Source organism: Calonectris borealis, chromosome 17, assembly GCF_964195595.1.
Source record: "Calonectris borealis chromosome 17, bCalBor7.hap1.2, whole genome shotgun sequence".
NCBI lineage: Eukaryota > Metazoa > Chordata > Aves > Procellariiformes > Procellariidae > Calonectris > Calonectris borealis.
This window is the reverse complement of record NC_134328.1, coordinates 7,146,363-7,173,194: the sequence shown is the minus strand read 5'-3', so window position 1 is coordinate 7,173,194 and position 26,832 is coordinate 7,146,363. Positions and strand designations below refer to the sequence as shown.

General features: G+C 40.4%; 1 protein-coding gene across 1 annotated transcript in view; it reads right to left on the bottom strand.

Moving 5' to 3' along the window:
• SULF2 (sulfatase 2) overlaps positions 1-19,717 on the bottom strand; it is a 170,475-nt gene extending 150,758 nt beyond the window's left edge. Inside the window, exons 1-2 of the mRNA XM_075166404.1 lie at positions 18,541-19,717; positions 5,057-5,145 (exon numbers count right to left, since the gene is read on the bottom strand). The gene's annotated coding sequence lies outside the window, so the exon portion shown is untranslated. The remainder of the gene's footprint in view (positions 1-5,056; positions 5,146-18,540) is intronic.
• Between the last annotated feature and the right edge of the window lie 7,115 nt (positions 19,718-26,832).

The following is a 26,832-nucleotide window of genomic DNA, read 5'->3' as shown; positions in this document are numbered from 1 at the left end:
TTTGCAAATAAGAAGCTCTTCCAACTATCTAGCTTCAATCTCTAGTGAAACTTAAGGCCATTATTTCATGTCCTGTATCCAATGAATGAGGAAACAATTATTCCCTTCCTCTTTACGATAATATTTGATGCGTCTGAAAACCCATGTCTACCCTCAGTCTTGTCCTTCTGTATTGGGTTTGCATGGCAAGGTTTCGGTAGCAGGGGGGCTTCTGTGAGAAGCTGCTAGAAGCTTCCCCTATGTCCGATAGACCCAATGCCAGCGGGCTCCAAGACGGATCTGCCGCTGGCCAAGGCCAAGCCAATCAGCAACGGTGGCAGTGCCTCTGGGATAACATATTTGGGGGGGGGGGGGGAACTGCGCAACAGCAATTGCAGCCAGAGAGAGGAGTGAGAATATGTGAGAGAAATAACTCTACAGACACCAAGGTCCGTGAAGAAAGAGGGGGAAGAGGTGCTCCAGGCACCGGAGCAGAGATTCCCCTGCAGCCCCTGGTGAGGCAGGTGGCCCCCTGCAGCCCATGGAGGTCCACGGTGGAGCAGATATCCACCTGCAGCCCAGAGAGGACCCCACACTGGAGCAGGTGGATGCCCGAAGGAGACTGTGACCCCGTGGGAAGCCCACACTGGAGCAGGCTCCGGGCAGGACCTCTGGACCTGTGGAGAGAGGAGCCCACGCTGGAGCAGGTTTGCTGGCAGGACTTGAGACCCCACAGGGGACCCATGCTGGAGCAGCCTGTTCCTGAAGTACTGCACCCCATGGAAGGGACCCGTGCTGGAGCAGTTCATGAAGAACTGCAGCCCGTGGGAAGGACTCAGGTTGGAGAAGTTTGTGGAGGACTGTCTCCCTGTGGCAGGGACCCCACCCTGGAGCAGGGGAAGAGTGTGAGGAGTCCTCCCCCTGAGGAGGAAGGAGCAGCAAAAACAATGTGTGATGAACTGACCGCAGCCCCCATTCCCCATCCCCCTGCACTGCTGGTGGGGAGGAGTTAGAACAAATTGGGAGTGAAGTTGAACCTGGGAAGAAGGCAGGGGTGGGACAAAGGTGTTTTAAGATTTAGTTTTTATTTCTCATTACCCTTCTCTGATTTTATTGGTAATAAATTAAATTAACTTTCCCTAAGTCGAGCCTGTTTTGGCCATGACAGTAATTGCTGAGTGATTTCCCTGTCCTTATCTTGACCCACAAGCCTTTCGTCATACTTTTTCTCCCCTGTCCAGCTGAGGAGGGGAGTGATACAGTGGCTTTAGTGGGCACCTGGCATCCAGCCAGGGTCAACCCACCACACCTTCCCAGCCTAAACACCAGTTTTTAGTCTTTCCTCATAGGCCACATTTTCCAGGACATTTGAGCATTCTTGTTACTTAAACCATACCACCATGTATGCAGAAAGGGCCCCTCACCACCAGAGTAAGGGAAAAAAAGTTACTCTGCCATTCTTTCAACATTTGAGCAGCTATTGTCATCTGAAAGCTGCTAAAGAAACTAAAATAGACTGTCTCTGGCAGCATTACTAATTTTTAATGTAAGATTTCTGAAATGATTTTGCTCACATCATTGGTGACATCATCATTTGACTGCATTCACTTTTAAAAGTCATTCTTCTAGCAGTCTGTATTTCTGGTTTGATTTTACTGCTCCTTTAGAAAATAAAACCTATTCTGGAATGCTTTCAGTGCAAAGTAACATATATGAAAAATGTGATTTATTTCAGTGGAAAGGCTTAAATAACTCAGTTGAATATGTATCTGTCATGCACAACAAACTTCCCAGCTGCCCCCACTTACTGTGCTTTGGCTTATGCTGCGGAGCCGTCTTAAAGCACACAAACAGGACACTTTTTGGATGAAAGTAAGCTGGAAGATGTACCTTAGAGACCCATTTAAAACCTACTACAAATGTTAATTCAAATTCAGCTGAAAGAGCCAGACTAGAACTGGTATAAAGAAGACAACCGCAAAACACATAGCATGGATGTCAGGTGCTCAGCACCAAATACCTTGCTCTACAGGGCTGCTTACTTAGTAACGCAGGATAGCATATAACTACACATTAGCTGATGAAGGATGAAGCAGCTTAGCATATGCTAATATGTAAATCAAGAGCTCAAATTTAGTGTTAATAATTTCTCTGTTTTTGATACAAAGTTCCCTTTCCACATAGGCACAATCTCCATTAAATTTTTTCACACATGCAATTAAAGCAAGGGAGTAACCTAGCGTATCCGCCACAAAGGTCACAGAAAACATCAAAAGCCTTGGAAGTTTCAGCTTCACCATCATTTTCTCTCCGGGTTCTCTAAATAACTTTAAACCTGTAATGCACGCACACATGCGCACCCTCCTGCCCCTTCAGTAATTAAGATTATGAATAGACTGCAAATCCTTTGTTTTCCCTTTCTACAGGCAATGCCTTAAGTTATTTAAAAAAAAAAATTTCTTTCTGCTTTGAGATGTCATTCATCAGAGTTGTTGCTTCAGCTTGGCTTCTGCTTGACTGCTCACTCATAGTTCCAGAAATTCCTGTAGTGTAAAGGCAGGGTCAACAGTGAACATCTGCAACACTGCTTTATACACCCAAAAAAATTTGTTTTCTGTTTTGTTACAGTTGCAGAAAAGACCTATTTTATCTTTAGTTATGTGAAGACAAATTTAAAAATAAATCAATTTCAAGTCAGTAGCCTCACAGTGTTTTATTTTTTCAGAACACTGTGGACATTATATTTTTTTATTTGGTTATCTTCAAAAGTCTTCACAGACATTATAGAAAAAAAAAAAAGAAAAAAAATTACTCTGGTAAACCAGTAGGTTGGAGAGAAGAAAATAAAAGAGATACTAATTTGAAGGTGGCTTAATCCTGAAATTCCACTTGGACATCTAATTGGTCCAATTTGTAGAGCGCTTTGCTTCCAGTGAAATCAATACAACTTTACTGATATTTCAACTCCCCTCAAAAATTTAAACAGAGATCTCCAAATGTATTTAAGTGTACCAAAACACGTTAACCTGCTATATAAAAGCTATTTCCAAGAGTGCGGAGAATCTGCAAAATCCACACTCTCTCTCTCCGCAGACCATAGATCAGTTTAGAGATACCCAAACTAGCTCAAAGTAATTTAACCACATTAGCACCAAGGTCTGCCAAACAAGGTAAATGCAGAGCTCTGCTCAGGTCACTAACATAGGTACACTGCTTCCAGTACTCAAGGAATCTCATTTGGAACTAGCTTAGTTGTACTGCATTATGCAGAGCAGCTGTATCTCTGGTGATCCACAGGCTAGATGGGTAAGAGTATCCGAGTATTCAAGGCTAGATTCCCAGTAGTATCCAAGCAACAATGGGGGCGGAGGAAAGCACACAAAAAATAGCAGGGGGACACATTACAATTGAAAATGGTGCTGACATCCTCCTTCCTATTAAATGGACTTTTTAGCAGACAGCATCACCAACACACACAGTATTTTTGTCCCTTCCCCAAGATACTCCAGTGCATCTGCGGCAAATCAGGAAACAGGATTTGAGGCAGTAGATCCAATGCGGGGATGTTGCATTAGATGTATGCTGCAGATTTTTCTATGCAAGGGAACTCCTCGTTTCTTGCCTTAAAGCAAAATAGGAATGGCAGGGGACTAGAAATAACCAAGCATCTGGCTTAGAGGTAATTATTTTAGAAGTATTTGAATAACAGAAAATCCAAAAATCAGACACCTGTCACTCTTAATTCAGTCAAGTTCTGCTGCTGGCTCTGAACCCGCCCTAACAAATCCAAGTAAAAGTATCGGTGACAGGAAGAGGAGGAAAAGGCCTTGCTGTTCAGTATCAGGCTTAAAACAGTCAGTGCTCAGAAATGACTGCCTTACAGCACAGTAGAAGTGAAGACTTTAGGCAAGGAAAGCCTGCCCTAGAACTCTAGAAGTTTTGAGTCCCAATTCCTACTGGAATTCACGTTGATACTTGATGGGCAGAGGTCACCTTGTCTGCATATCAGATAGCTGACTGTCCAAGTGTAAATATTACTTACTGCTCATGGATGAAACTGAGAAAACTGGCATTATGCTGGATTCTTGCAAAGAGAGAAACTTCACCAAACGCAATCTGGAGATACTTGTTTTCTTTGCCTTTGGTAGTGTTGGCTTCACCTGTGGCAAGGGGTTTTTGGAAAGCGAACAATGCTAAACTACCTGATATTTGACTGAAAACAGAATCAAAGAACTCCTTTCAAAGAGGGTACTCATGCTTATCCTTCAGGTGCCTGTGTATTTAAGCTCATTTCATCTTATGTAAGGTAGAGTCTTTTATGTTTTAAGATTTGTACCCAGCTGAACCGGAATCTTTCTGGCAACAGTTCTGCATCCATAAAAGCAGCGGGCTGAAACTCACCAAAGCCTTTAAACATATATTAAGTTTTCCTGTTAATTAAGGAGTTTAGGGTTTTCTGCATTGAAGAATATATTTTATTAGCACTAAGCAGCAGATATTTTAGTCTCTAAAAGACTAGACCACACTGAAAAATGACTGATTTTAAGACAATCTCCACAGCTGCACTCTTCCTGAGATGCACAATGTACGCATACTTCCTCATTAACAATGCACATATTTTTAAATCAGTGCAACGGGTATGAGAATTTCAGAAGTTACCTGGAACTCAGTCCCCCTATAGTTCCTCAGAACCATAGCAGAAATGCAAGTTTTAATGCCTTGAGAAGAAGCAGGAAGTTTTGCTACATGTAAACTCATAAGGCAAACACTTTCAGGGGTAGACCATTGGATTTATAGCACTGCATTACTTGTCTTAACATCTACTTGTCTTAACATCTAGTCATAATTATTCAATGAATGCAAAAGCTTCAGACATTGCCTCTTCAAAATGATTTTAAATAAGCCATCAAGTGATAGAAATGCAACAGTTGATTTTTTTTTTTTGCAGTGTGATTATAATGGCTTTTAATGAAGTCAGCCCCATATTCTTGCATCCCATCATTATTTCGCAGATACGTCTGCAATAACTCACATTTTACAAATACAATGCATTTTGTTATGAAGAGTGAAAACATACCAAAGAAAGGGGGATTAAACACTTTTACTGCAGTGTCCTCTACGCCATGCCATTCTCAGTCTGGGAACATCTGCCAGGTAAGCAGTAACCTAATATAAAAAGACAAAGAATATTCAGAAGAGAGCATCATTTTCATGGTCCTTTAGCAAGTCATCTGAGACTTCTAAGGTTTGAGTACAGAGTTTCCAGTTTTCTTTTACATACATCTAAGAGCACCTTCTCAGAACTCTTCTGGAAGCTCTCCCTTCCCCATTCTGCAAAGTCCTTGCTTTTGTATAGCAACTTTACTAATTCGGTGCTTTCAAAAGAGTCCGATTCTGCAAGTTAAGTGACTAGCTGTTGCAGTAACTTCTAAGCAAAATTCAAGTACATAAACACAATCTTAACACACAATAAATAAGATACTGGAGGTAGTCAAACTCAGCAGAGTGACTAGCAACAGAATTGGAAGTAGTCTGCAGTTTGTCACAGAATCACAGAATGGTTGAGGTTGGGAGGGACCTCTGAAGGTCATCTGGTCCAACCCCCCTGCTCAAGCAGGGCCAGCCCAAGCCAGTTTCCCAGGACCATGTCCAGGTAGCTTTGGAATATCTCTAAGGATGGAAACTCCACAACCTCTCTGGGCAGCCTGAGTGCTTAGTCACCCTCACAGTAAAAAAGTGTTTCCTTACACTCAGACAGAACCTCCTGTGTTTCAGACTGTGCCCGTTGCCTTGACTGTCACTGAACACCGCTGAGAAGAGCCTGGCTCTGTCTTCTTTATACCCTCCCTTCAGGTATTTATCTAAATTGAAGAGATTCCCCCAGAGCCTTGTCTTCTGTAAGCTGAACAGTCTCAGCTCTCTCAGCCTTAAACATCTTAGTGGCTATTCAGTGGATTCTCTCCACTTGGTCCATCTCTTTTGTACTGGTGAGCACAGAAATGGATGCAGTACTCCAGGTGCAGCCTTACCAGTGCTGAGTAGAGGGGAAGAATCAGATCCTCTGACCCGCTGGCAAATCTCCTCCTAATGCAGCCCAAGATAACATTAGCTGCTTTTACCATAAGGGCACGTTACTGGCTCAACTACTGTTCACTCCTTTTTGCTTTGAGAAACACAACAATCCACAGCTTCTAGATTTCCTAAATGTAGTCTGCTTTTCAAAGATCATCCAAGATCATCCAAGCCAGGGTATGGGTGCCTGAGGTTCCATTTCCGGAAAGTTTCATGCACATTTGCACCTACCCTGAATACAGCAGCATTCAGTATCCTAAATCTAGAGCCAGCCACAAAAGGAACAGAAACTCCTCCCACATTTTTAAATTTTTAGTTTAGCTTCTCTGGCTTAAGAATCATCATGTGTTAAATGTGGCTTAGGAATGCTTATTGGATTCCAGTAAAGGTTGATCAACTAATGTTTGTATGGTTTTTGGACAATGACAAGTATTAAATTATTTAGTAATATTAAATCTTAAATATTTATCTACCCCTTCTTGCTATTTAACTTGTCCAGTGCCAGTTGTTCCAAGTTTTCTAGGTTGTAAATTCATGAACAGTTAAGCTTAGCAAGCATAACAGCGTATTTCCTTATGTTGATGATATATCACTCCCCAGAAACTTAAAAAACTCACCCTATTGCTTCCTATGTTATATCTTGTTTTTAAACTGTTTTATATCTTTTACTGCCTGTGTGTATTTCAGCTACTTACTGGAAGGGACAAAAATCTCTGTCAAGAAGTGTTTGGTTGTTTTTTTGTTTTGTTTTTCAGGGGGGGAGTTGTTGGGGTTTTTTTTAGGTTGGTTTTCTGGGTTTTTTTAAATGAACTTTATATGTGGAAAGCATTCTGGAACTCCCCAACAATACTGTATTTCTATGAAAAAATTCTGGCATGGCTAGTGAATTGCTGAACACTTTCAGGGTAGTTATTTGTTAAGCATACCTCAAAAGATTTGAATAAATTAATACATACCATAACTTAAGAAGGATCACAGACACAAAGCAGAAACTGTCATTTTGTATCCTTTCATATAATTTACTTTCAATCTAGAGTTAGGACCAAGGTGGATGGGGTGGGAGGGGGTAAGAAAAAACAAAAGCAAAAGCCAAAGAGGACATGGTATACAGCTGAAAGAAACAACTAACCTAGCATGACTGTGGCAAAATGATAGAAAATCCCAGCTAGCCACTGCAGTAGATTTTTTTTCTAACAAATTAGATATCCCTTTTGCCTTTTCACAGCTCACTCAGTAGCCCTGTCACAGGAAGATTGCTTAAGACTCCACATGCAGACAAAACTCCCACTGGGTTTTAAGACTGGGCCCTATGAGACAGGCATTAGGTTTCTAAGCATCAGTGGCTCGCAATAAGCATCTTGAACACTCCAATTCCTGTCTCATCTTTGCAGATGCAATGAATACACATGTGGAAGACTAATGAAAGTAAAGATATCAACAGGATAATGTTGGTACCTAAGCCTTTGCCCTGAGATCAGAAGAACAGCAAAATTCAGCACACAGATGATGAAAGAAACACTTATAAATCTAGCATAATGAAAAGTTATTGAGCATTAAAACTTTAACGGCTGGCAAGCTGATTTAATGTTGACTCAGATAAGAATACAATTGATAGTAGAAAGTTTTCCACTTACAGGTTTTTTATACATACATAGGAAAAGTCAAGTAGAAGTAAGTACTGCAAAGAGTTTATTTTTTATGCAGACAGGAAATCTGTCTTTCAACTATTCTCTTTCTAGGTTGTAGCAGATTTCCTCTATACACACACACGCATTTCTCTTTCCTTAATATCATACCAGGGAAAATTAGGGGCAGAAAACTTAATCCTGCATAAAGATGAATATTTATATATGCTGAAAAGTAGGAAATTGTACTAATACCTCTTTTGCAAGACATCTTTACAATTAAGATTTAAGACACCACAATGCTCCTGCTCACCAAATAACCCACAAATATCACTTTCAGGTTCTTACTACTCCTATCACTATGCTGATTTTGGCCTCAGCTAGTTTTAAACTGACTTTCCTTGATATTATTAGCAGCCTGAAAATAAGCAAGCACTATAAAACCAATAAATTGAAACTAGTATCAGGTGGTTCTGCCATACCTATCTCTGCCACCTATCTCTGGTTGCATTGTCTCCATTCTATATCAGGAACATGCAGTCAGAGATACAGTCAAACAGAATCCACAGTGTAAACATACTCATCCTGGTAGTGACACTCTAAGACTGTGAAATCAGGGCTAACTGAATTTGGTAAAAAACACAAACCTAAAATAAGTCTTTCATACCTGAAGGAGTTTTTTTAACACATAGAGCAGAAATACTTAAAATATATCAAAAGACTCAAAAGAATACTTATTCAGAGAATTCTGTACAGAAATTTGATTAAGCGGGTAACTGATACAGGGAGAAAGTCTTGGAATTGGTTTCTTTTCAAACTTAACATTCACTACTACAACTCTGCGGAACACTAATGGAGGGATATGGGGTTCTAACAAGTAACTACACTTTCTAAATAACAACGGGGGAAGCATTACATATTTACATCTCAGCAATCCAACCAAGTACAACCTGATCACAGAGGGCTGATTCACGAAAAAGAATGGATCACTGGAGTTCAGCCAGCCTATGCCTTTGCTCCATGGGAGAAAGGAGGTATATAGATCTCTTCTTCCTCTCTGATGTCTGTCCAACCTGCTAAACTTCTCACAAGGTTTCACAATTTTACTGGGTACTCTACTCCTGTTCTTTGAAATGCAGTGTGGTAGAAGACTAAGTTCACCCCACAAATACAAACATACAGTGCACGTTCATACTGCACACTATGTAATACTGTAAGCTTACTATAAGGACTCCCTGCTCAAGAACACTAGAAACAAGTAACACAGAACACTGTCTTGTAAGAGTACAGAAGAGAAATCACAGGCTTTCTCCAAGTCTTAGGTCCTGAAGAAAGAAAGAATTCTGTTTGGCTTACCATCTAATTCCAGGAACATGGATATTACATATTCCCATCATGTAATAGTGTCACTCTTTTGTCCACAGTCTGTGCCAACTGACATGGAAGCAGTATTCTCTCAGTCTCAAATCTGGCAGTCAGTTTATGTAAAAGCGTAAGTGTGATCTACGTTTAAAACAAGTATCCAAATCCTCTGCTTGCCTTCCAGTGCTCAAGATTTCACCTCCATTAGAGGGTGGCGCAGAGTCCAACGGAAGCAGAGTTATGTATCAAAGGCAACAACAACAAGTCCCAGCAAACAACTAGTAAAAGCCATGATGTACGAAATATAAAATAAAAAGCCATCACAACACACCATGTGCCAACTGGGATAGAGTTTTCTTTCAACCTCTCTCCACAAGTTGGATGTCCAAAGTTTTATCTCACAATGCTCCACGCTTTCCCAAAAGCTCACTCTGCTGCAATTTTGCTCTACCTTTTCTTATCCACAATACACACAAAGCTGACCTGTTTGTGGCAATCTTAGATTCTCTAGATTAAGGAAACCAACTAATTCAGTCTTCCCTTATTGAGGTAATAATTATTTTAGATCATAGAAAATTTTACTCCTTTCCTCTAGATTCCTCCTAGGGAGTTCCTGTGTTATATTTTCAGGATAGATCCTTAAGAGCAAAAAATGCTGATATTTGACAGCTCCCAACAATACGGGATGAAAACCGGATCCTCGATCTCTAGAAATATAGTCAAAGACTTAAATGAAGGAAGTGTTTCAATTCAGGTTCAGTTTTTAAGCATTACCGGTGCCAAGGTGCTCTGTTCATCTCCTGGTACCAAAATATCATGGGGCATATGTGACGCTTTCCTGCACAAAACTTGCCAAATTCGGGCTCTATTCCCATTCTCTCTTCTCGCTTTCCACAGTTCAGCAAGTGTTTGTTTAAAAATCAAAGTCTTCACTTTTTTGAAGATTCTGCTGTGCTGAAAACATTTTCTTGCTTAAAACACCTGTTTCTGAATCAGACTTACAAAGTTTGGTATACGGTGGTACATCTCAGATGCATCCAAATAACCATGAACGTATCAGATTGTGCTTGGCTATTAGTTATCTTAGCATACATCAAGTTACATGCCTTAATAGCTTGGGAATCATATCCTAGAAAAATTAGCAAGAATCCACATTCAAAAACAGAGGTATCAGACATTCTGGTCAATGGAATTGATCGGACCAATTTTGAAAAAAATTGAATTCTGGTTTTGTGTTGTGTTTTGGTTGGTTTTTGTTTTGTTTTGAATAGGTCTTTAATAATCTTATAGGGTTGCTATTTCCAAATCTAGCTTCCAGAGGAAGGGAAGAAAGATACTGTTGCAAGCTAATCAAAAGTTAAATCTTTCAGCCATTTTTAAGTTTTTAAAATTTAACAGAACTGTTATTTTAATTGCTTGTAACATCTCCATTCTTGCAAAGATTGGCAAAAAGTTTTGAAGTCTCTGAAAATTATTTTTGTCATTTTGAAAATGACAATATCAAGTCTGTCTGGTTCTTTTTAAACTGCAGTGATATTACAAGATAAAAGCAGGATGAACTCACAATTCGGTTTTATTGTTTGATAACACAGCAACTTCAGCTGTAGCCTTAATGAGATAAACAGCAGTGGCTGAAGTACTGTACTCAGTCACACTTTAGAACATTAGTGCAGAAGCTAGAAAATTTACTCATGAATTGCACTAGGTAATAAGCTACTGCAAATGCATCATATTGTTGAAGCTTTTATGTTCTGAAGCTGGTGATGTTAGTACTCTAACCTGACACTACAAATCCTTATACAGCTACAGACAGGAAGAGTAAAAGTCACAAGGATCATCTGAAACTAGATCAATCCTTTCCCTAAAGCCACGGTAAACGCGTTCATCAGTTAACATGCAAGTCTGTATCAATGTAGTCATCTGATGGAAAGAGACTTACTATGTGAGCCCCTACTTTAATCTCTTGCATAACAGCTGATTAAAGCTGTTAATAAGAAAAACATTCAAAATTATCCAGAAGATTATAGGAGGAGTTAATTGAGGCTACAGCACTTTTCTACAGTGCACTGCTGGAGTACTTGCTTAACAAAACCAGGACAAATCCCAATTCAACAGCAGTGCCTGAAAGAAAGGAAGAGACATCAAGATATGCGTTAAGTAGGTAAAATAGTCTCCAGCATTCTTTACGGATGTGAAAAGAATATAATGAATCCTTCATTGCTTAGAGGAGAACATTTTTGTCTTGCCAGAGGACAGATTGCCAAAGAATATTTACATTTTCCTACAACCTGTAATTTTCTCATTTATCATTTGTCAGGGCCCAAAGACCTTTTACTGCACATAGGATGTTTGCATATGTTTAATGATCCTTTTACCAAACAAATGTCACAGTCTGAATGAGGAAATTAGTTAATATCGCTGATGTTGCTAATTTAACACCATTAATGTCACACTGTGAACAGCTACAGAACCTACAGGATCTTGTATCATAGCTAAGCTCTACTGGTTGCAAGTCTGTTCTCTAGCAGACAGCACTGAGAAGATAACCCATGCAAATATCACATGCAAGGAAATTCAATAAAATTTTTAAAGACTGCTTTGATTCTGTAGTTAGACTACCAGACAAGTGTGACTAAAGACAGATCATTTGATAGAGATTTAGAGGCACTAATTGGAACTCACTTATCTACGCTCTTACAGCTGCCTCCACTTTTATCAGCGTGCTAGGATTTGGAGCAGTCAGGAAAGAATCCAAGTGGATCGCAGAAACCATTGCATCATGGTATTTCTAGGTGTACAGCAAGATCCAGATTCTTTAGAAATTCTTTCAAATGCTGCTGGTACTGGAACATAGGGGAAAATTAAACTTGATGGAGACTAAAAGGTAAATTATTTTAAACAGAATTAATAAGACACAAACCCAATTGTGTGTGGAATGTACCCAAAAATAAGGGTGGAGGAAGGGAATTGCAAAGCGATTCATTTGCAAAACAGCAGCTAGCAACTTCAGGATGATCATTAGGCATTTATCAATAACAGATATTTCCCTTAACCTGATTAATAACAGATACATATAGTGTTATTAAAAAAACAAATTGATAATTCTAAACATTACAGTCAGCAACATAGCCGGCTTTTTGTTCTTTCCCTACCCAAAGGCACAAGCTGCAAGACCACAGGGATGGTGAAAACTCGTGATGAATTTGAGTAGTAAAGTTAGGGGAAAAAAAGAAACAAACACCAAAGACCAAAAAAAAAAAAATCACAAAGAAATGCTCTGGAACCAAGGCATTAGTAAGCACTGACAACCATTCAGAACTTGCCCCATCAAACTTGTTTGAACTCCTATCTGACCAAGCTGACTGAACATTTCAACAGTGCAGAGACAACTTTATTAGATTTCACCCTGTTTTGCTCCCCTAAGTAGATCTGGTATAGCTTTAATTTTTGTAATACATACAAACCACAGTGAAATCTCTTAATTCAAACACATCAATATCACAAGCAAGTAACTTGAACAGCTTCTTCAGGACACCCTAAACTGAGGTCTGAGCCAAAGAAAAGAAACAGTCCATTAGGTAACCCATCTAGTTTTGTACTAGTCTTTTCTTATCATGCACCTTTCTCTGAGGAAGACCTTTATCTCTCCCAAAGTAATGAAACTCTAGAAACACTCATATTCCCAACAACTGACGGTCAAGGCACATATCACATGCCTGGCACAGTGAGATTTGGAAGTCTACAGTATTAAAAGGATTTCAAACCCCAGCATAATGAAAGAATAATGTCCCTGACACAGCACAATCTAGAAACAGTCTGCACCTTAAGAAGCTCTCAATCTGCTTCATATATCCATACATAAAATCCCAAATTTCTCAAATACTTGAGATACTTCCTCAGGTCCCTAAGATAATTTAGGCAAAAGCAACAAGTTGGAGCAAGAACAAAGCCCTAAGTTTTCAAAGTATATCCATTTTTAAGTTTTACTTTTTTATACCACCTAATATGCAGTTTTTCCCCAATACAGTAATATTATTTTCTGGATCAAGTTCAGTAATGTAAACTAGATGTTACTAGATTCATGGGAAGTGATTTTAGGATTAAAGAGATTTATTCCCCAGATTACCTAAAAACAGAAGAAAGAGGATACTATACACAAACAGGTATTGAAACTGCCATTTAAACACTACTAGGAGAAAAATAAAGATGACCATTCATACTCCTTACAGCAGCCCTCTACAAAGTCACTGGGGGTTGCAGATATATGACTTATTAGAAGAGCACAAAGATTTTTCTTGCAATTACTGGACAAGACAGATATGGACATTTAATACTACCTTGTCCACTACTCAAACTTAAATTCAGATGACAGGATCCTGTCATTATATTTAAGAAAGGGAAGATCCATATATTTCATTACTACTTTTGGCATAAGATAACTTTACACCCCAGTTGAAAATTAACACTATTATAACAACGCAACGTAAACTTGTTATTACCGTTAACTAAGACAAAAAGGGAGCAGTGGAAAAGGAAGAAAGGAAACTGAACGATAAGGCTTTGTGAATATCAGCTCATGTTAAATCCATCATTTTTAAGAGTCCTACTAAGTATTTGGTGTGGAAGAAGGATCAGAACTTTAGTTCTTAAGTGTGCACTGAGCTTTATGGTTTTGGTACTTCAACCTTCCTTAGAAGCAAACTGCAATTTCCAAGACTGCATACTCTTACTCCCTTCACAGTCACATAAGTAAAATGTGTTGGGTTAGGATTCTTATATTAAAGCTATAAAAACAAAACAACAAACCCCAACCCCCCTAAAACACACTTCTGTCTTTTTGACCTGTATTCTTCCCCTCCACTGAATGGCAGTAACTCTGGGGTAACATGCGGGGATAATACTGCAAAGAAGGATGCATAAAGAACTTCATATTGTTTGTCTTCTATGTGGTTGAAGTGCTGAATCCAGAAGAAAAATATTAAATCTATAAGCAGATCTAAGAAAATCTATATGATAGGCCAATTGATCAGGACTTGCAGATACCAAAAACCTACAAGAAGTTTTGCTTATTCGGTTTCCAGATTGTAAATAACATCAGCTTCTGACACATTTCAGCATTCTTTAAGATCCACAATCTTCCTTTACCAAATATTACCAGAAAACACAAGTTCTTAACACTGAATCCATCTATTAAACTGGGTAGTCACAGTCAATGACTCAGTCACAGAGATGGTCAGAACTGTCAGATTACAGCAGAACCATTGTTTACAGCACTTCCTACCTCAGGGCTCAATAATTTCAGCCTTTTACAATGATTGCTGCCTATCCAAGATCTTCAAATAAGGCAGGCAATTCAATTGCTTTCTTTTTAGGAACTTGAAATAAGGTGATGCCTATTTCTAGGACGAGAGGAAACGGCCTCAAGTTGCACCAAGGGAGATTTAGATTGGACATTAGGAAAAATTTCTTTACTGAAAGAGTGGTCAGGCCTTGGAACAGGCTGCCCAGGGAAGTGGTTGAGTCACCATCCCTGGAAGTATTTAAAAAATGTGTAGATGTGGCGTTTAGGGACATGGTTTAGCGGGCATGGTGGTGTTGGGTTGACAGTTGGACTTGATGATCTTAGAGGTCTTTTCCAACCTTAATGATTCTATGATTCTAAATGGGACATGTCTTTCTGGATCAATGAGACTTCATCCAGTATTTATGTTATTTCTTCTGCGATATTGATATTTACAGTTGTTTCCCCATCACCACAATGTCATTACCTTCATGCTGTATGCAGATTGGAGACAACTCTGCAGCCTAATGGATACATTTTATTTTGACACGCTCTTCCAACAATCCATTAAACATGGGTAATTAGTACTAGTGATTACACATCAAAATTTCTATTTCACCACAAACTGCTTAAATTCACTGAACTGTCAGCTGCTATCCTGATTTTACTGTGGAAGGTGAACCAATGCTAGAAAACATAGACAGAAATACAAAATAACAAACTAAAATCTAGAATAAGCTCATTGCAGATATTAACTACATAAAAAACGTCTACATTGGTCAAAGCCGGGGGGGGTGGGGGGGAAGGAAATAACTAGAACAAGACCAGGTGACAGATGTCAACATGCCACTGTATATATTTCTTCATCATCAAACCATCATTTAGCTACTTCAATTCATTGTGCATAAGTTTAGATAGTAAAAACATCTGATGTAGGAACTACATCTGTCTTATAAAGGTTCCAAGTATAAAATAGGGTGTTGTAAAATTAAATAAAGTCATACCTGCTTTATGAATCTCATTCAGCTTTACAGACAGTTTCACTTGAACAAAGTTTCCTAGATTCTGTTGTATGATCTTTCCCACTAGGTAATTTTCTTTAGTGTCATTCTATTTTGAGAAATTTCTGAGAAATTTCCTACAACAGCCAAATTGCAGAAAGAAGACACTATTTCAAACACTTTAATTGGAAATTTTGCTCACCAGGATTTGGAAAATAAGAACACAGATACACATTGCTGTATTTTTTACACATGCATACGTACATATATATACATACACAGACACAGAGGTGAGTCTAGGTTAAACTGTTGAACTATTGCATTCACTTAAAAAAAAAAAGCCTTACCCAAGTGTATACACAATTGTGCTAATACAGAAAACAGGATTTTGCATTTCACTGTGATACAGACCACTGTATACACTAACATGCAAAGATCACCTAAATCTGTGCATGAGGGATCCCAGGGCAGCTGCACAATACATTTCACATACTACGAGAACACTAGAACTCAAGTACATCTTCTTGCAAGAGGGAAAATAAAAATTTCTGTTTACTAAGACATTCTTACTGCCTCAGAAGCAACACTCCTTCAGATGCTGCTTCTCGCTGAAGACCTTTACACTTGCAGCATCTGTATTTGTAGAAAGGCATAGTTTTATCTAGTACTGAGACAAGTCCAAATTAACATTTTTATGGAATTCAGAAATTACACATATTTTCTCCTCCTACAGAAGTCAACCGCTAATTAGTTGAAATCCTCCCTTGTCAAACTTGCATTATCATTCCAGAATTTCTCCCCGTGAACCATTTGGGTGAGGGATGGGGTGGTGGGGACAGGCAGAAGAGAGGCAGTTAACCAGCCACAAACTATATTGAGAAATTCAGACTATTTCCAAATGTTAAACAAAAATCCAAGTCTATTAGAGACTAATACTAATGGGGCAAAGGGGAGAACAAAGCAAAATAAAACAACAAACAAAAACTCCACTCATTAAAGCTTTTCAGGTTTCAAATTAAATCATGGCTTCTACTGGAAAGAACCCAAGATACCCTCAAAAACATGAACATACTGGAACATCCATTTTTATATTGGAAATGTAGGCCTGTATCTCATTCTCCAAAATGTCCACTCCAGCCTGAGAAATTGGCCCAGCATATTGATAAAAATGAGAATGTGTTCTGTCAAGGATACTGCAAGGGACAATTTGAAAGGCAGGTCTTATCTACTCTTCATGGAAATTGGCAAAGGCATGGAGCATTCTTCATCAAAGTATGATCTCACCAACATCTTTAACCAAAATTCTCTGATGGGTTTGTAGCAGTTCTTGATCTTACTTTTACTCTATTCTGAACTTCTCAGTGAGGCTACATCTTCAGGTGGCCGAGGAAAGGATGTTGAGAGGAAAAACAAGAAAAAAAAAATATTGTGTCTCTCTGAGAGGGTACAATTATTTGGAAAATATTTCAATCATTCTATGCTATCTACAGAGCAAGAAGTTAGAGCTGTCTAGAATTCAAATTAATTACTTCTAAAAACAATTTTGAAGGGAAAATAAAATACAAATTCACACCCTTTCCAAGTTGTGGAGTTCTTTGAGATATTAGATCTCAAATCTATGTAAACTCATTAAAATTATATTTGGAGAGGAGAGAGGGAAGGAGAGATTATTGTTATGCATATAGCTAGCACTAAAACAATTACTCCAGTTGCATCCTTTGGAAAACTCTTAATCACATTATACCCTAGGCATAAGTTCTTAAAGCATGGCCCACCATGCTTTACATCTCTCACATGCACTGAGCATAAAAGCTATTGCACTGCAGATCAATTTTGGAATGCAGCTGACACCTAACCAATTAAGAGGCTTTTCACAACTACTGTCTGATGGCATAAGAAAACATTCACCGTTGATAGCAAAGACATTACTTATTGCCACAGTAAAAGTGAAGAAAAAACATAATATTTTCACCAATAATTTCTGTTTTTAATCTATTGAACTTAACGTTAGTCACAGAAAAGCAAGAGCATATATGCATTCATTCACGTTTGCAGGTTGGAGAAAGCAAAGGAAATGACATGGACACTGCACCTCTGCACGGTTTCACATCCATACATAATGCTTTAAAGGAGAACAAAAAAAAAAAAAAACAACAAACTAATTAGAGACCTACCTACAACTCTACCACGTCTACGCCTGGAGCCCTGCTGGCTTGCAGTGTTGTTCAACAGCCCAGCACAGGACTAGGAACCAGAAGTTTTTAGCACAGCCCATGTTATTTTCCAGCTCAGCCACTGCCTCACTGCATGACCTTGGGCAAGTCACTTCCCCCGCATCTCAGCTCCCCACCTGACAGTCTCTCCCTCCGCAGAGCACCGATAATTATTCGCCACAAGCGACTCTGCACTGGCGAAGCTGGAATAGAAGGGGGGGAGGGCGAATGGGAGTGGGGGTTTCCTCGCTTACAGGTGATAAAAATCTCCCCGACACTGCTTCAGCCTCCCGCCCGGGGGAAGATCTCCCCCCACACCTTCCCTGTTTCCCTACTGTACGGGTTAAACCGGAGGAGAAGCCGGCAGCTCCGGCTCACCCGCCCCAAGCGCACACAGCAGCCGGGGGAGCCGAGCCCGCCGGGCCTCCCGCCCCCACAGCCAGAATCCTCCCGGCGGCCCCAGCCCGGCTGCGCACGGAGGCGGCGTTACTTACAGCACCCGCCAGGCGGAAAACTCACAGGTGGCCCGGAGCCGCCGGCGATCAACGGCTGAGAGGCGACCTCCACCCCGGGAAGTCGGTCGCCTCAGCACCCGCGCGGGAAGCGAGCAAACTGGGGTGGAGGCGCTCAGCTCCGCTCCCCGCCGCGGGGCCGCGCAGCTCCGGCCGCTGCCGTCGCCCTCCCTGCGCGGGGCCGGCTCCCTCCCGCCCTTCCTCCCGCCCGGCTCGCGCCGCCGGCCAATGCGGGCCGCGGCGAGGAGCCGGCTTTAACCATCTGTTGCGAGGCGCCTCCTCCAAGCGCTGCCGCCTCCCCTGCCGGGGGGGTCCCGCCCAAGCACCCCGCCGAGGAGGTGGGGAGCCAAGAGAAAGCTTTAGCCCCCCTTCCTCCCCCGAGGAGCTCTTTGCCCTCCGCACCCTCAGGGGCCGCGGTTACCCGCCTCCCCTCCCCCACTCACCTCAGGATCGGCACCTCCCTCCCTCCGCCCCCTCAGGGCTGGCGCCCCTCACCTCAGCGCTCTCCGCTCCGCACCCTCTGCCGCTTTCCCCGCACAGCACCCCTCAACGCCCTCGCTGCCGAGTGGGTGCCTGCCCGCAAGCCCCGTCGCCGCTGTGGGGTGAGGGAAGAGGAGCACGGCTGGGGGTGCCCTGAGAGCGCTGCGACACGGCCCCAGGCAGCCCCCCCCGTTAGGAGTGCCAGGTGGGGCAGCGAGGGGGTGGGGGGGTGGTCAATCAGGGAAAAAGAAGTGCATGTGGGGTCTAATCCTCCTCAGGTTCGTGGGGATGAAGTCCTGACCTGATAAAACTTCTGTACTTCCCACTTAATAATCGGGGTTCTCCACATGGGGTGTCAGGAGCCCGGCGGTGGTATTGCACGGAGAAATGTGCCTCATCCTGCTTCAATGGGCATAAACCAGGGCTAAAATCTGTCTGTGTTTAGACTTCTTAGACATCTCCTGTGGAGAAGCTCTTCCAAGAGAGTCAAAAGTCTCTTTCACTATTTAATGGTTTTGAGTTTTAGCCTTTTGCGTGCCTAATTTGAAGGTTTTTCCATGAACATGAGGACAGCCAATGCACAGGGTCCCTTATTTTGGGTCCCTGTCTTCACGCCAAGTGATAGTAGTTCAGACGTTTGCAGTGCATGCGTAAACTTTCCTGAAAACAGAGCCATAATTCCTGTTTTACTTCTCTTTTTATATTAATAACTTCCTTGTTACAGACCTCCCTGATCATGCTTTTTAATCAGGTCCCTACATTTTCCGTTGATTCTCCACAGAAAATCCAGGGAATGAGAAGCTAACTTTATTCCAACAGGTTCCAGGGTAATATTTTTATGAAGATGTGTCAAGAAAATGATGCAAATTCTTTTCAACTTTCAACAACTCAAAGTTAACAAAACAGTCTTGTAATGCATGCTGTGGAAAGAAAAACATGTACATTTGTTGCATGTGTTAACACAAGTTCTAAATTAATTTTTATCATTTTTTGAAATTGTCAGATTCTTATTTCTCACCAGAGCAGTGTCATTACATTATGGATTTAAAACCAGAGTATGGACCAGATATGATTTGCAGGACTTGCAGGATTTGAGATATATTTTTATGCAAATTTTAAGGTTATCTTTTCTCATTGGCAAGTATGTTCTCTGTAGCTGGATAGTCTTGCAATTAAATTAATCAGAGGTACTTTTATTATAAAAAAAAAAATAATTTCTGGAAGTAAAGTCAACCACCTGTATTCCATACCAATGCTGTTATAAAATGGCTTGTAAATGGTACCAAATAGACACTTTCAAAGATAGAATACATTTCTTACCTACTAGGAAGTCTTTACCTTTGCATTAAAGGATCTCAACACAACTGAGATTTATCTTATTATTACAAAAAAGTCTCAAAAATACTCAAAATGATTTGGATTTTTTTTATCAGACTCCAGATGGATGAAATTTTGCCCTCATGTATGCATGTGGAATGCCTATAAATCTGAATGGAGAATTTGTCATTACAAGATATTTTTAAGGAATGGTTTCTATATATTCATAATTACTAGAATGACAAATTAGCTAATGAATCTTCCATTAATCTTACAAAGCTATTCTTAAGCCTAAGTTATTCCCATATATATTCTAATCAAGACTCATCATAGTAATTTTGTAAGATATTGTTTCTAACATTACCACAAGGTTTTGTCTTACTACTCTAAGAAAGTTGTTATTATTGATTTTATTAATACATAGAAATTCCATCTAACATCTTAAACCAATTGTCCTAGGTACTAAATATGTGCATAAAAAGATGTTCTTCACGTGAGTGCTTTGCATGCCGTCATCATATATAGAAGTCAAACAAAGGATGGTTGGAAATAGAACAATCCATAGGCAAACAGCTGGCCTCTGAAACAGTGAAAATATAAACAACTTGTTCCATTGTACAAGAAATCTTGGCAGAATCCAAAAGCATATACAGGTAAATGGTGTCTCAGTCCACTGCTGTAATAAACACTGCTGTTAAATATAAAAACCTGTGCCTTAAGTATCAAAATAATGTTTCTCTATGAAGTCTTTTATTTCACAAGCAAAATGACTACTGCAAAGGCAGTTGCTTACCTTTTTTAAAAAATGTATTCTTTGCCTTGGCTCATTACAGTTTATTACTTATTTGTATAGATTAAAAATATGAGAAATTCTACATGCATACATCATCAGTATCGTGTACGTCATGGATGTGATTAGGGCAAGATTCAAATAGCAACATGCCATCAATTCAGGGGTTTTATTCTGTATTTTTACTTGCTACTATCTTGGTATATAACCTTGGGCAATTTGCTGAACTTGCCTGTGAATCATTCTTTCATCTGTGAGATCTGAGATAGTCATACTTGAAGAAGTGCACTTTATTAGTAATAATATTTTGTGAATTTATTTATCTATAACGAATGAACTAGTAAATAACGTCTTTGAATATAGGCATCCAATCATTATCCGTCATAACAGTATTTTCTCCTGCTTCATTCTAAGCAGCATATACTTGGCAGTCTACAGTGCTTAAAACAAGGTTTAAAAACTATGCAGTATTTTTTGTCAAATTTCATAGCAAACATCTTAAAATTATCAAAGATCCTGTGTGAAAGTCTTTTAGAGAATAAGCCTGTTTTTCTAATTGGTCAAGCAGTGCATTAATAGTGTGTGCAGAGGTAAAGTTGCAAGCAATTACAGTTCAGGAGACCAAAGACAGGGAGAATGAAGAGTTTTCCACAGAGTTCATGATAAAGAGCACTGTATCCCTGAAAAGCTTTATGTTTTCTTCATGAAAAAAGATTGCAGTGCCTAATTATAAGAGTTCAATGAGACTAGGGTCTGGTACCTGCAAGAAAACAATTCAAAAACTATTTTGGTGTGGTTTCCATGTGCAGCAGGTGTTCCTCACCGCCATAAGCTCAGAAAACAACATCTCTTGCCATTCCCACAGTACGTGTTTGCACTAAGAATTTTGGTTTTAGTGCGTGCTTTCAAGTCACTTCCAACAAGAGATTGTGTGTGCATGTTACATATAGTTACCCTGTAACTTTCTTCCCACATCTTTTCTTTATGCCAAGTTGAGCGAAATGCGATCTATTAGGCTGATGCTTTCAGTAGAGTTAAAAATATTGATACACGTTAGCTGCAATAATCAAATTTTTTAAATCCCTAATGTCTTAGAAGATCCATTAACCTTAATCAATCCAACACATCTGATTGTGCTTGCCAACTGCCCTTTTCCAAATAAAGATATATCAAGTTACATTAATAGCATCAGTAATTAAATACTAGCATGAATGCAAAAATGAACCCTACGATCCAAATAGTGCAAACTTGGGCCACAGATTTAGTTCCAGATCTTGCAGCAGGCTATTCTCTGAAGTGAACCAGCCAAAACCATGAGCGTGGAACACAGCATGTGAGTGAAAAGACAAAGTTTGAGTTTTAAACCCCCTTTTTTTTTTTTCCATGTGAAATACGTTAAGTTCCCAGTGAAAAAAAACCTCAGGATTGAATAAACTAATCAGAAACATACCTTAGAGCCTTAGTCATAAAGAAGTTGCTTTGTTATAAAGACAAAGCAGATTTGTGGGAATGTTGCCACTTTTTATAAACTGTCAAAAGCTGGGGGTTGTTTTATTTTGGTTATGTGCCAATCATGACTCAGGAACTGTTATGAAAATGAATGTGCTATTTCAAATGTTGCAAGACCTAGCCTAGATTTAGGTAGTGTAACATATTTACCTAAACAAACAAATTAATCTCAGAAGCTGCAAAACTGAAACCTGTTGGAATGTCACATAGGTGCTGACACTACTGAGAAAAAAAAAACATGGATGGACAGTGCTAACCACTGAAAATGCCAGCGGATGGTAAGCGAAATATTATGTTCCTACCCCCCAAGGCCATGTCTTCTGCTGGCAAACAACTGTATCTGTTAGGGGAAGGGGAAAAAAAGAAAAACAACAATAGCAACAGAAGGTACAAGTATATAAGGAAACAGCTGTCTAAACTTTAGAAGATAAGGCAGTTTTCTATTTGACTCCAAGATTAGTCTTTCTATGTAAAGACAGCTATCAAAACTGTGAGTTTTTGCATGTTCTTTGATAACTGTGGTAATTGGTAACTGCAATCTCATGTTTCCTAGCCCCTTACTCGGAACACATTAAGGAAAATGGATTATAACTCCAGTGCTAACAGGGAAGTGTTCAGCAATAACAATCTGTAGCTTCTAGAGCACTTTTCTGTTTCAAAGGGCTTTGCAAACATTAATTAATCAATCTGTTCTGTGTTCAGTTCTGGGGAAGCATGCAATCCTTCCACTAAACAGTTGAGCTTTGTTACGGCTTTTAAAGCCTGAACTGTGCTGTGGGGTCGGGTGAGTGAGCACGTGCAGAGGGGCAATACTGGAGTGATTGCTGCTGAAGGCATCCCGTTTGGGTGGCTACAAGGAACATGTTTAACAGTGGCTGTAAATCTTTTCCTTTCTTGAGGTACCAGATGATACACAGAGGTAAAAAAAGCCTCATAATCTCTTTCCACAAGTTAGGTTTCCTCTTTGATGTTTTACACATAAAGGCAGGTTACTGTGCTGACACAAGGATCACAGTCATCAAGTTCCTCCTGCTACCCACACAGGCTCACAAATTACTTCTCTTTTCTGATTTTCCACGTGTGCAAAAGCAAAACTTATTGTATTGGTTTCTACATTTAACGTAAAATGGACTTAATGTTAGTCACAATCCCTTTGTAACGTGGAGTTTCTCTTTTCAGTCCAATTCGTCAAGATATACCTGTCTGGATGCATTCACTTGCACTGACTGCCTTCACTTTAGGTAAGAATGGGACTCTTTGGCTTTGTACCTTCTACAGCTTCTGTCTAAGAACGCTGATCCTGTCTTTGTCAGCTGGTAGCCTGAGTGATCTGAGTGATATGTATCCATAAGTTACCCTTTTAAGAGCCTGTTTACAACATCAGCTACTGGCAACTAAACCAAATTTCTTAATTTGAAATGCATAGTACACTCATTATGTGCTTCAAGTATACATAGTTATTATAGAATCATAGAATGGTTTGGGTTGAAAGGGACCTTAAAGATCATCTAGTTCCAACCCCCCTGCTATGGTCAGGGACACCTTCCACTAGACCAGATTGCTCAAAGCCCCATCCAACCTGGCCTGGCAGGTGTTGCTGATTCACCAGATTCGACTGGCCCTTTCAAACCCCTTCCCTTTGACCAGAAGGATTGATGAAAAAAACTACCTGTGCTCCAGAGTTCCTTACCACTGCTCCCAGGGCTCTGTAATCCTTCTTGACACTCCTCAGGCTGCTCCTGGCTGTATCACTGGTGCCCATGTGAAACAGCAGCAGATAATAGTCAGTGGACTGTACGAGGCTTGGTAGTCTCTCAGTGACATCCCTGTAACAAGCCCCTGGTAAGTAGCACACCTCTCTGGAGAGGTTGGCAAATGGGTGCCTCCATACCTCTCAGAAGAGAGTCGCGTGCTACTATCACCTGTCGCCTTTTCTTAGTTGCGCTTAGATCCGCTTACAGGGAGCGGATCGGGCTGCCTTACTCAGCTCCAGCATCTTTTCTGGTGTGACGGGTCTTTCTTCTTCAATCTGCAGATCGGGCAAGCGGTTCTGCAAGGGTACCTCAGGCTTCGGGGGAAGTCTCTTCCTCCTGCTGGTCCTTGCCATTGCAACCGTCCATTCTTCCACATTATTGGTCCCCCTCCCTTCTGTGTGTGCTGGTGGGGAAGTTTTTTGCTGTTTGGCCGTGGGCTCTGGGTCCACTGCGGACTGTGCTTGGAACCAGCTATCTAAATCCTTCTCCGCCTCCCTGATGTTACGCAGCCTTCTCACCACCTCCTGCAGCTCAGCCTCCTGCTGCAGGAGGTCCTCCATCTGGGCACACCTTTTGCAGGCAGGTCTGCCACCTGTCCCTGCCCCAGGAGAAAGGTCTAGGCACTTCCTGCAGTCTGAGGTCTGCACTGCAGCCTCTCCCTTCAGCAGCTCTGTCTGGGTGGAGGCATCAGCCACCGCTGGGGTAGATGGTGCTGACCCCCCAGCTGAAGCTGCAGCCCTTGCTCTCAGACGAGTGCTCACCATTCTGCCTTGAGGGTCAGGTAGGATGAGTGCCCTTGACGCGTGCAGATGGTCACAGAACAGTGCTCAGTTGCTGGGTTATGTGTACTTCAAGTGTCCCACTCAGCCAGTGGAATGCCCCTCCTTCGGAGAGGTGCCCTCCCTGAATGAAGCCCTGCCAATGATACTGTCTGAGCAATTGCATATATTGCATGTCTGCTTTGATACAGTAGTGAATCTGGCACTAGACATTACAGAGCAGATTTTTTTCAGGGTTTGGGAGACAGACAGAGCCTGAGACACCTTAGCTAGACTACAGAAGATTTTTTTTTTTCCCTATCTCCAATATGTTGAGGAAAAGCATCTTAAGGAGGACGAATACATAAAGTCATTTCAGTGGGGAAAAAGAGACAGAGGGAGAAAGAACTTTATATAGTTTAGAAATCTCTGCCAAGTTGCTTGCTGTAGAAGCTTCTGCAGACACACTTTGTAAGCAAAGATTCCTTGGACTCTAGCAGGGGACTGAACAGTTTTGAAAAGATGTACAGCTTTACACTGCAGGACAGGGTTCACATTATTTACTGAGAAATGGCTGGCTGTCTGCCAAGCTGAAAAACACTCCCTTGCTAGCATTTCAGCTGAAGAAAAAACGAGGTAAAATAAATACCTCAATATTACTCTATTACAGTGTTTAGACTCTACCCTTCAGATGGAAAAATGAAATTTATTACAACAATAAATGACCCCCTAAAGATCTGAAAACTGCCAGGGCTCTCTGTCTCTTCCTTTCTAATGAAGCTTTGCAATTTCACCAAAGTCAGTTGTGATTGTACCAATAGATCATGCCTGTGCATACATATGCAATGTGTATGGAGGAGTGACATGCTTTAATTGTATTTTTAATGGGAAAGATCAAATAATTCCATAAAATATGCTACAGGTCTCATGATTGATGATTTCATTTTGAACAAGGCAAATTAAAAATGAGACTGAGAGCACAGGGAATCTGTGAAATTACTCACTGTTACATATACAGATTTATGCATGGATTTAATACTTACATTTGGTATAGGTTGAATGTGCATGTGGCATCTTTTCTGGTTACAAATAAATTCATGGATCTTTCCTATTATTTGAATATTTCTAAAGTAATACCAATCAACAAAAATGCAATTTCTGCATTCTTAAAAAATGCTTGAGAAATTGAACACGGTTATCCCCGGGAATATTTTCTTATGGTATCTGGAAGTTGTATTTCACATACACAATGCTACTGCAGGTACACTTGTATATTAACCAGTGGATGTGTAATTTGGAGGTCAAGAACAGAAAGGTTTATACTCTTTAAGACTTTAAGTCAGCTCTGAGTTTCACTCTTCACCAGCAGCAAGGACTGGTCTACTGCTGTCTTCAATCACACAGTTTAATTCGCAAACTGTATTTAAACATTTTCTTCATGCTTCCTGTTCGAGACCTAAGATGTAGTAAGGTAAACGGTATAGCTGTAGGCTAGGCCACACAAGCATAGGTTCGTAGATATCAAGAAAAGCAGGAACTGTTGTGACAGCTTAACTTCATCTTCTGGCATTTAGGTTTTCTGGTTATACAGCAAATCTTCCAAGCTTCACTGGTTACCACTGTCTCTACTATGATAACTGTTCAATACCACAGATATTGTTAGGCAGTACCTTGCTTAGATATGCCGTGTGCGTTTCTATGTATTGAGCCTTAAAATCAAACAATCCCTGACCTTTGGGACATGCAGTTTGAACCACAGTCACACCTGGATTTAGTTGCTAGCCTTTACTACTTAAAAATCTCTAACAGAACTGTCATTTTCCTTTTTTGACTTAATGTCTGGACTCAAACCAGACCTGCATGTGTGAGATACATCTCAACATGTATGAAGCCATATTTGGAATCTCCAGGGTCTCAAGGGTAGTTGACTTGAAGGTATTTGCTTTTGCTAGGGAACAGAGAATATATGCAAAAGCGAAATTTCTTTTGGATTTTACTCTTCTCAAATATATGCACTGTATATATACTTATATATACTGTCTTTATGTTTTAAATTTGTATATAGGTAACAGTTTTCCTGGGACAATGTGTGTCTGTATAAACATGTCTTTTAGTGAAGGATGGGCAAGTGTTGGGCTGAAGTCAAACAGCTTTAGATATAAGTTGGATTGCCAAGTGT